Raw genomic sequence first — 11,590 nt, forward strand, 5'->3', positions numbered from 1 at the left:
AGTATTATTAGCACAATATTTTACATACATTAGGGTTCTATAAGCTTTTATAGGCTGACCTTTGGGCAGAGTCACCATTTATAATATTGTTTCTATAGGAAAACTTGTTCCCAGTTCCAGACAGCAGGCCAGCAGATAAATTTATAAGCTGGGAATCGCCTATTTTGAGGCTTTTCACCAGTAAACACAATAGATTCATAGGCTTTCACAGTTGGTCAAATGAACCTACAGCCTTGTGGTCTAAGATCTTGGCGCTGAGCCCAGAAACCCTCCTCCCTCCTCTGCCCTTCTGTCTTCCTGTGCTGAACATTTTGATTGAATTCCCTCTAGCCTCCAGAGTCCATCAGTGCTGTCTGTAGCCCCAGATCCACCTGCAGGCATTCCACTAAGGTAAAAGCTGAGCACCTCTAATTCTAAAATGTTAAATAGAAACATTTCAAAATCCCCCAAAAGGTATAAAGAATAATAAGTGCTGTGTACTCATCTTCAGAAATAAAATATTGCCCAAACATTGAAGCACTTATTGCCTTTCCTGGTCTCCTTCCATATCCCTCCTATCCCAGAATAATCACTTCCCTGAATTCAGTGATATCATGGCCATGTATATGCTCTGCCATTCTCTACACTTACCCCGGGCTTACCCTCTGCTAGAATGTTAGGGATGTAGAGGGTAGGAAAAGAATCTGTCTGGGGAATATGAACCAGGTGTTTGGGATAGGGACTCAGCTCATGTAGAAGAAATGTCATTTTAGGAATGGATAAAACACTTAGTATGTGTCAGGCCCATATTCTAGAAGGATGTGATTAAGGCAGACCAGGAAAAATCAGGACAGGGTGTTTCTGGAGCTGGATTTGTCTAGCTTAGCAGATGGTCTGTGTCTGACAAGTGTGGAATAAAGGCCAGGAAATTGATAATCATAGAAAAGAGTTTGAGCCGAAACCGGTTTGGCTCAGTGGATAGAGCATTGGCCTGCGGACTGAAAGTTCCCTGGTTTGATTCCTGTCAAGGGCATGTGCTTTGGTTGAGGGCACATCCCCGGTGGAGGGATTGCAGGAGGCAGCTGGTCGATGTTTCTCTTTCATCGATATTTCTAGCTCTCTATCCTTCTCCCTTCCTCTCTGTAAAAAATCAATAAAATATATTTAAGGAAGGAAAGGAAAGGAAAGGAAAGGAAAGGAAAGGAAAGGAAAGGAAAGGAAAGGAAAGGAAAGGAAAGGAAAGGAAAGGAAAGGAAAGGAAAGGAAAGGAAAGGAAAGGAAAGGAAAGGAAAGGAAAGGAAAGGAAAGGAAAGGAAAGGAAAGGAAAGGAAAGGAAAGGAAAGGGAAAAGGAAAAGGAAAAGGAAAAGGAAAAGGAAAAGGAAAAGAGTTCGATTCCAGTCAAGGCACATTCCCGGGTTCTGAGATCTATCTCCAGTAGGGGGCATGCAGGAGGCAGCCGATCAATGATTCTCTCTCCCATCATTGATGTTTCTATTTCTCTTTCCCTCTTCCTTCCTCTCTGAAATCAATTATATATATATATATATATATATATATATATATATATATATATATACACACACACACACACACATACATACACACACACAATTATATATATAATCAAGGATGCAGCCTTTAAGGGAGGTAGCAGAAGATTTGTTGGCACAGTGAGGATCTAAGAGATGTTCTGGGGCAAAAGAAGGGGATGAGGTAGAGGAGGTCAGAAATTCAATTCAGTGGATGAAGATGAATCTGGGAGAAGACATATCTGGAATGGACCAGGAGTTCAAACATTGAATGGATGGGGCAGCTGTCACTATGTGCTTTTAGGTCTCCTATCAATACCACTCTAGATACACTTTTCTGACATTTTCATTTAGAACCCACAAGGCACTCTAATATCCATACTTCTTTGTACTTCTGCTTCTCTTTATCCCACCAAACATTTATCTTTGTGTCCTATGGAATGAATCCCTATATTTTAGTGAACAAATTCCCCTACTTCCTCAACTTCTTTATAGAAGTACTATAGTAGATACTTTTTAGAGTATCTTTCCAGCTCACCAAGACCTTCTTAGCACCTCTCCTCACTCATAATGGTGGGCTTGTTTATTTTTTAAAAATATATATATATTTTTTGGTTTCAGAAAGAGGAGGAGATATAGAAACATCGATGATGAGAGAGAATCATTGATTGGCTGGAGATGGAGCATGCAACCCAGACATGTTCCCTGAGCGGGAATTGAACCAGTGACCTCCTTGGTTCATGGGTCAATGCTCAATCACTGAGCCACACCAGGTAGGCACTACTATCTTGTTTAATGTGTCTGAGATTAAACCTTGGATATTTTCTTCAATCCACTCCTTACTGACCACAGATAGCTAGAGTTGATTTCTGTTACATGCAACCAGAGATGTAGCTAATCTCCTACCACCTTGCGCTGAACTGAAACCTGGCTTTCCCCTGAGGTTACCACTTCCCCTGCAGTCCTTTCAAGTACAAGCTATTTATTCCTCCATGCCCCACATACAGAGAGGCATTAGCAACATTCTGTAGCTCCCTTCTAAGCAATCTCTCCTTTATTGTAGTATGAAATACCTCTGCCCCATTGAGGTCTTCGCCATTAACTAGTCACCTTTTGTCCTGTCATCTACCGACCTAGTTATATCCTCACATTTACTAAATGCCTGTCTCATTTCTTCATCCTGGAGGGATTTAGCTGGCTCTGTGGACCATCCACTTCCAGCCCACTTCATTGTCCTCCTATGGCCCTACCCTATACTTTGTCATCACCAGAACAATTATACCCTAGAAAACGTAAATTCTCAATCACTATATCTACCCATCCAGGTCTCTCGATTGATGCAATCTGATGGTCTGAGGCCTCTACAACTCTATAGTGGTATTCTCAGCCCTTTGGGTAAATATTTTACTTGTTTTCTGTCAGCTTTCCCTTGCATCCTCTGAAGTCATTGCAAACTTTCTCTACTCTTCCAAGTTCCGCACAATCAGGTGAAATTCTCTGTTCAGTTATTAAGTTACTCATTATTATTATTCAACAGATATTTATCACGTACCTACTATGTGCCAAGGTACTGTGGATACAACTTTGCTAGTGAGGAGCTCACAGTCAAGAAGGAGGTCAAGCCCTAACTGGTTTGGCTCAGTGTATAGAGTGTCAGCCTGTGTCTGAAAGGTCCCAGGTTCAATTCCGGACAAGGGCATGTACCTGGGTTGCGGGCACATCCCCAGTGGGGGGCGTGCAGAAGGCAGCTGATCAATGTTTCTTGCTCATCTATGTTTCTAACTCTCTGTCCCTCTCCCTTCCTCTCTGTAAAAAATCAATAATATATATATATATATATATATATATATATATATATATATATATTTTTTTTTTTTTTTTTTTTTAAGGTCAATTCAGTAATCACACACATAAACACAATTACAAACCGTGATAAGGTCTGGGGGTGTAGAAAGGGACATTTCAGGAGAAGAAACAGTATGAGCAAAACACTGAGACAGAATGAAGTGTGGTTTGAGGAAATGAAACAAAAAGATCTATATAGGCGAAGAAGGAAAATTAGAGAGTTGAGCAAGATGAGGCTGAGTGAGGGGAGTGATGGGGTAAGATCTGCATTGGGAAAAGACTTCAGGCAGGGGTTGGACAGGTGGAGCTCAGGGCTTTTTCAGGGCAGAAAACTGTTCTGCATGACACTGTAGTGGTGGATACATGACAATGTGCATTTGTTAAAACCCATAGAACTTTATAACAACAACAAGAGTGAACCCCAATATCAACTATGTGCCTTAGTTAATATGTAATAAAATTGGTTCAACGGTTATAATAAATGCACCATACTCATGCACGATATTAATAACAGGGCAAATTGGGAGTGAAATAGAGAGGGGGAGTAAAGGAACTCTGTACTGTGTGCTCAACTTTTTGTAAACTTGAAACTGCTCTTTAAAAAAAAGTCTACCACCTTAGCTGGTTTGGCTCAATGGATAGAGCGTCCGCCTGGTGGCTGAAGGGTCCCAGATTTGATTCTGATCAAAAGCATATGCCTAAGTTGTGTGCTTGATTCCCAGTAAGGGGGTATGCAGGAGGCAGCCCACCAATGATTCTTTCTCATCATTGATGTTTATATCTCTCTCTCCCTCTCCCTTCCTCTCTAAAATAACAATATGTTTTTAAAAGTCTACTGATTAATAAAAAAGGGATAGGGGTGAAACCACTAGCTGCTGTGAGCAAAATAGATTGGAGGCAGAGGAATTGTGGGCAAACCATTAAGAGCTGTCTCAGAAGTCCAGGCAAGAGAAGATGGTAGCTCAGACCAGCGAGGTTATGGAGAAAAAGGAGAAGTAGTTAGAAGGTGGGATTGCAAGACTTGGTGGTGGACTAGATGTGGGTTGGGGAATCAAGGGCCAGTGAGGTTTTGGCGTGCCCTACTTGATGATTCAATGATGTCACTCAACAGTTGGTGCAGAGGATCTAGGACAATTTTATCAATACCATCACTACTAAGATACCATTGAACACATGTATTCTCAGCACACATGTAAATATCATGTTTACATAAGAGACATTTTATTGCCTGTTTTCTGGTGCTAACCATGATCATTCCCTGCCAGACCTTACTTGAAAGGGAGGTCATCCCACGAGTCCTATTCTTGCTCTAACCACTAATTGCAGAAGACAGGATTACTTGGCTTTTCTGGGCCTTAGTATTTGCACCAGTAACACGAGAAAGCTGAACCAGGTGGCTTCTAAAGGACAGTACAAAGGATAGTGGGGAGTCTTCCAGATACTGAAGCACTTTCACACCTGTCCCTCCCCCATTCTTGGGCTTTCACAGAGAATGCTAACACATCCAATTTGTTGGTTAGTGCTCTCAATTGAAAGCTCCCGGCAGAGATACAGTTTTCAATTCCTGCTCCTGTGTTCCAAGGCTGTGACTAGGGCATGCACAAATCCAAGTAACTCTGGACCAACACTAGATACTTCTCTCCAAATCAGATTTCGGACACACTACCAGATGGCCCCAGAGGAAACTTAGTTCTCTGTGTGTTTTCATTTCAAAATAAAGCCTGCCATCAGAAAAACAGAACAAATGTGCCAACATCCTGTTCCAAAAACCAAAACACACAAACTTCCAGGAACTACCAGCCCTTTAGTCAATGTGCCTCATAAAGAATGCTGTTACTATTCAACATCCCTGAGGCCTTACCTCCTTTCCAGCCACATCAGTAACAACATAACACAACACAACAGATGAGCCATGCCAGCTTCATTCCCAACCCAGAATCAACATCGTAGGGAACTGTCTCTCATCGTAGGGTACATAAACTCCTATCTGTGGATTGCAGCAGGAAAACTCAAGGTCATGTGCTGTAGTTGTACCATGACACCTTTGTGTACCATGGTTTGTCTAAAACGCTTCATTGAAAACTTCCTAAGGTAAGCACAATGACCCTGAGCCTGGCATATGTTGAAGCCTATGGCACTTGAGCCCAGACCTAGGACTGTACCAGAGATTTCTCTGGCTCCTGCCTCTTTCTCCCAGCCAGCCCTGGGAGGCAAACCTTGTGGAAGCTATAACTGATTTACCCCTATCTAAGGCTGTAATCTCTCCCTGTAAGGAACTCGGCAGCGTTTCACTAAGCCTCACTCTGGCCATCATCTGCTTGATGAATACAGCCCTATGCTATGTTCACACCACCCCTGCTCTAGGTCCTGCTCCCTACTCAGAGTCCTTGAATCAGACAAGTGCCCTCTAACTTTCCATCTCATGAATGAGAAAGTTCTCTATGAATGAAGTCCTTCCACATTTATTATTTTTGTTATTATGCAAGTTTCAGGTGTACAACATAATTTGAAATCTGTATACACTACAAAGTGATTGCTCCCAAAAGTTTAGTTACTACTGTCCATCACCATACAGTTGGAACCCCTGCCCCACTTTTGCCCACCCACAACCCTCCCTTCCATTTAGATTACTGCTCTGGAGTGTCAGGTTTATCCTCTTATGGTAAATGTCAATTCTATATAATGTCTGCTATGCTATAATGTCTTCCTTCTAAGGGAAGCATATTGATTTGAGTTAAACTGCAGGTTGCTGGCCAGCCAGTGTATTAATTGTCCTTGGTCAAATGCCAACCATTAGTCCAATCAGCTGTATCTGGACATTGGGGAAGAGGGAGGGTAATTTAGTAATAAACAGGACAGCCTATTACTGCTGCTTCTGAAGGCATCCAGTTCATTGAGTGTCCAGAAATGGATCCCAAGACCTGATTTGAACAAATAAGCTGAGGCAATCAGAATATACCAGAAGCACTTTAGTGGTTATCTGATAAATGTTTCTCTCTCGGACTAGAGTCCAGGGGTCCTCAAACTTTTTAAAGTGGGGGCCAGATCACGGTCCCTCAGAGAGCTGGAGGGCCGGACTATATGAACTACTAATTCCTACAGTAACACCTTGGCTGCGCTCACTGCCCAAAAAACCTGGCGGGCAGGATCAGACTCCCCTGGGGGCTGCATGTGGCCCGCGGGCCGTAGTTTGAAGACCCCTGGACTAGACAATACACTGCATGGAGATTCATAGTAGGTGCTCAATAGGTATTTTTTAAAAATTGATAATTAAATGCATGAATAAAATTGGGGAAGTCAGGAGAGGACTTGAGTGAGTTAAAGATTTGACTAAGTCACGTTAGGTGTAAGCCAAGTTATGAGTAAGCAGAACCTACGTTGCAGAAAAGACTCAGTGAGTAAGACAGTAAGCAAGCCAAGCAGTAGTGCGTGGAGAGCATGGCAGACAGGGAGGAGCTGAGTCACCAGTAAAGATTCACAGAATCCGTGGCTGATGTCTCAGAGCTCCCTTGAAACCATAGCTACCTTCCTATTCCTGTTTTTCCTGACCCTGATTGCTCATCCCTGTCTGCATTTCCATGAATAATTATCTTTACAATAAACCATTTCTTACTAACTTGAGTGAATTACCACTTCATGGGAATCTCAGCTTTAGGGAACCTGAGGACAGTACATGAGCTCCAAGGGACTTAGTTATTACTCTTCCCAAGAAGCACATTGTTCCTTTCTGTGAATAGAGTGGTGGCCAGATCATACGGAGATGTCCCCACATGCTTGAATTCAGAGTGGTCGGAGACCACTAGGGTTCAATCTAGAACTACCATACATGTCTCTCCCCCACCCTCTTAAGACATTTTTCTTAGCACTCTTGAGCAACCAAATTTGCTTGGCTAAGCTGCATATTAAATTTGAAGATTTGAAAGAAAAAATAAGCCCAGCTGACATGGTTCAGTGGTTGAGCATCGACCCATGAACCTAGAGGTCACAGTTCCATTCAGGGCATATACCTGGGTTGCAGGCTCAATCCCCAATAGGGTGCCTGCAGGAGGTAGCCAACCAATGATTCTCTCTCATCATTGATGTTTCTCTCTCTCTCTCTCCCTTCCTCTCTGAAATCAGTTAAAAATGAAAAAGAAAAAGCAAGTATTATTTTCTAATATTTATGAATAATATGAAGATCAATTTTATTATAACTTATCAGTAATTACTGTTTGATTATTATTAATTATCAATTGGTTAATTGATTCCTGTATATATTGGTTTTGTATTGCTACTATAACAAATCACCACATCTACCGTGGTTTAAATGAAACAAGTTTATTATCTTAAAGCACTGTAGTTAGAAGTTCTACAAGGGCTTCCCAGGTATTTCCTATGCTGTACTTTGCATCCCCGTGACTATTTGTAACTAACAATCTGTACTTTTGTTGTTGTTAATCCTCATCCAAGGATATTTTTTTCCATTGAATTTACTTTTTATTTATTTATTTATTTATTTTAAATATATTTTATTGATTTTTTACAGAGAGGAAGAGAGAGAGTTAGAAACATCGATGAGAGAGAATCATCAATCAGCTTCCTCTTGCACACCTCCTACTGGGGATGTGCCCGTAACTCAGGTACATGCCCTTGACTGGAATGGAACCTGGGACCTTTTAGTCCACAGGCTGATGTCTATCCACTGAGCCAAACTAGTTTCGGCTGAATTTACTTTTTAGAGAGAGTGGAAGGGAGGGGGAGAGACAGACACACAGAGAGAAAGATCCATGTAGGAGAGACATATCGATTGCCTCCCACATAACCCGACCAGGGCCTGGGATTGAGTCTACAACCAAAGTACGTGCCATTGACCAGAATAGAGCCCGGGACCCTTCAGTCCAGGCCAATGCTCTAGCCACTGAGTCAAACCGGCGAGGGTCATTCTGTATTTCTTAATCCTTTTACTTTTTTCACCCAATCTCCCAGCTCCTCTTCCACCTGGCAACCATGAGTTTGTCGTCTGTATCTATGAGTTTGTTTCTGTTTTACAATTATTTCCAATAGATATCATCTCCATTTTATAGGTAGAGAAACAGATTCACAGTGGTTAAATAATTTGTGTAAGGTCACATAGCTGGTAAGTGATAAAGTTGGAATTCAGACTAAATTAGTCAGGCACTAACCCCATGCATTTCCCACTATGTCTCATGGTCTTCTAAATTTTCTGTGAAACTTAGTTAATCTATATAAAAATTGATACACCACCACACATATATTCCTTCAGGGACTTTCAGATGGACTTTCTTGAGCCCTTTAAAGACGTACTTGGCATTACACATGTAAAAGGAAACCATGTCCAAGGATAGAGTGCTTTCTGTATTTCCCCACCACAGTATACAACCAGGAAGACTGCTAGACACACTAAATACCCTTCTCAGGAAGAGACCATGGATAATCCTGCCATTTTATTAACTGGGAATGCTATGGACCTGAGGACTGCCCATGGGGGTTTACTGGTCAGATTCATGTTCCAATCAAGACTTCTCTTTCCATCAATGACACTCGAATAAACCTGCATCCAAGAAGCCATCAAGGACAGCCCTGAAATACTTGTCCAGAGAACCTTGTTAAGCTTCACCCCTACTCCTACCCATTTCAGTTACGCTGACCAGCCAGATTGCACACCAGGCTCACTAAAGATGCATCCTCACGAGGGTGAGAGAACTATCATGGCTGCTGAGGTCAGGAGAGCCTGTTCCTTTGGTGTGGAGACTCCTTCGATATTGGGCTTGGATACTGTATGTTCTCCCTGTAACTCTGCCTCTCCCACATTTTCTGTGATACTCTCTGAGGCCAGCTGTTGGATCAACAGCTCCCCTCCCAGCAGACTGTTTGCCTGTACTTTGGTCATCCTATCTTGTTCTGCCCTCTGATATTTATTTACTCACCCTTGATTTCTGTTGATTAATTGGCCTTTGTCTTATTGCTGCCCAGACCCTTGCAATTTTCATTGTGACCTTATTCTCTCATACCCTTCGCAGCCTGCTGCCACACTCGACATGAAGACCATTACTTTCTAGAATTCTGTATGGGTCCACTGAACACTTGCTACTTTGGAGCCAGCTTCCCTTAGGCCATTCCACTGTCAACAGCCATTTGTTGAGATCAGCAACATCTTAGGACTGTGACTTTCCGTATTTGTGTGTGTTTATGCATAATGTAATTTTGGTACTTAATTTGTATTCTTTTTTAAAAAAAATGTTTTATTGATTTTGAGAGAGAGAAAGGGAGAGGGAAAGAAACATCAATCTGAAAGAGAAATATCGATCAGTTGCCTCCAGCACCCCAACAGGGGATTGAACCCATAACCTGGGCATGGGAATTGAAACAGTGCCCTGACTGGAAATTGAATCAGAGACAGTTTGGTGTACAAGGTGACACTCAATCAACTGAGCCACACTGGCCAGGGCTAATTCATATTATTTTTAAAAAATATATATTTTATTGATTTTGTACAGAGAGGAAGAGAGAGCGATAGAGAGTTAGAAACATCGATGAGAGAGAGTCATCGATCAGCTGCCTCTTGCACACCCCCTACAGGGGATATGCCCGCAACCAAGGTACATGCCCTTGACCGGAATCGAACCTGGGACCTTTCAGTCCCCAAGCCATCGCTCTATCCATTGAGCCAAACTGGTTTCGGCCCAATTCATATTCTTGAATTGTCTTATTCTGCACCTCTGAATGTGCTGCTTTGTAGAGCTTGTTGTTTGTGTTTGTGTTTAATATTTTTATCAATTTCAGAGAGGAAGGAAGAGGGAGAGAGAAAGAGGAACATCAATGATGAGAAAGAATCATCGATCAGCTGCCTTTGCAGGCCCCACACCAAGGATAAAGCCCACAACCCGGGCATGTGCCCTGACCGGGAATCCAGCTGTGACCTCCTGGTTCATATGTCGATGCTCAACCACTGAGCCCCACCAGCTGGGCAACTTGTTGTTGATGGTTTTTTTGGTGGAGACTCATTGAACGGGATTTGTGTGTGTGCTTCTCAGAAATCAGCTGGACTCCTTAACATTATTCAGTAACTAGGAACCTGGATAATGACTTTTTTAGAATTTAATAAACCTTTATTGTTCAGATTATTACAGTTGTTCCTCTTCCCCTCCCTCCATAGCTCTCCTCTATCCGGTTCCCATCCCACCCTCTACCTTTATCTCCCCTGCACTTTCCTCATCAATAGGTGTACGATTTTTCTCCAGTATCTTCCCGCACCCCCCCCCCCCAACACTTTTCCCCTGAGAATTATCAGTCCACTCCCTTTCTATGCCTCTGATTCTATTATATTCACCAGTTTATTCTGTTCATCAGATTTTTAATTCACTTGATTTTTAGATTTTCTTGTTTTGTTTTTTTAATATATTTTATTGATTTTTTTTTACAGAGAGGAAGGGGAGGGATAGAGAGATAGAAACATTGATGAGAGAGAAGCATTGATAGCTGCCTCCTGCGCAGGGTTGAGACAATCAGATATTAGAGGCAGGAGGTTGTTGGCTAAAGTGTGGAATTTCTCACACAAAACAATGGGAGATACCCAAATCATCAAAACTGAAACCCTAGAATTTAGAAGAGTCTGGAGTGGGGGATGTCTCCAAAACAAAGAGCCCAGAGAGGGAAGCTGGGTAGAGTAGTGGTAAGAGTTTGGAATTTTTTTTCTAAAATAGCTCAGCCCTTCTATAGTTCTTTCCCAACCCATTGAGCTAAAGATCCTATATAAAGCCTGTGGCTTTTCATTTTCATGTTTCATTTTCTACCAAAACTACTTGTTCTGTTCTGATGGCCTCTTTGTTCATCCCATGGTCCTTTACCTAGTCTCTGCTGCTCATTTTTGGCTAGGCAACTCATTGAGATATCTCCTTGACCCCCTATTCCAGCTGTAACCTTTGACAGTGTCCAGGTTAGCTGTGGCCCAATGCTCTGCAGCCTCATCCAGCCAGTCTGATTAACTTGTCCCAGAACAACCCCTGAATCCTCCTCAGAGTTAGGCCCACAGCAATGTGCCTTCTATTCCACCTGGAAACCAAGAGATGGAGACCTGTATTTTCTGTTGACTGCTGTAACACTGATCATGTCCTGCCAAATACCATGATGGAGGTGGGGAGTAGGAAAATACCTCCATTATAGGAGAGGAAGCTCTAGGTTTTATAGTTTCATAGAAATTGCTAGATTTTCCAAAATGACAAGGAGAAACACAAGA

This window comes from Pipistrellus hanaki (genome assembly GCF_964339955.1).
Source record: "Pipistrellus hanaki genome assembly, chromosome: 16".
Taxonomy (NCBI): Eukaryota; Metazoa; Chordata; class Mammalia; order Chiroptera; family Vespertilionidae; genus Pipistrellus; species Pipistrellus hanaki.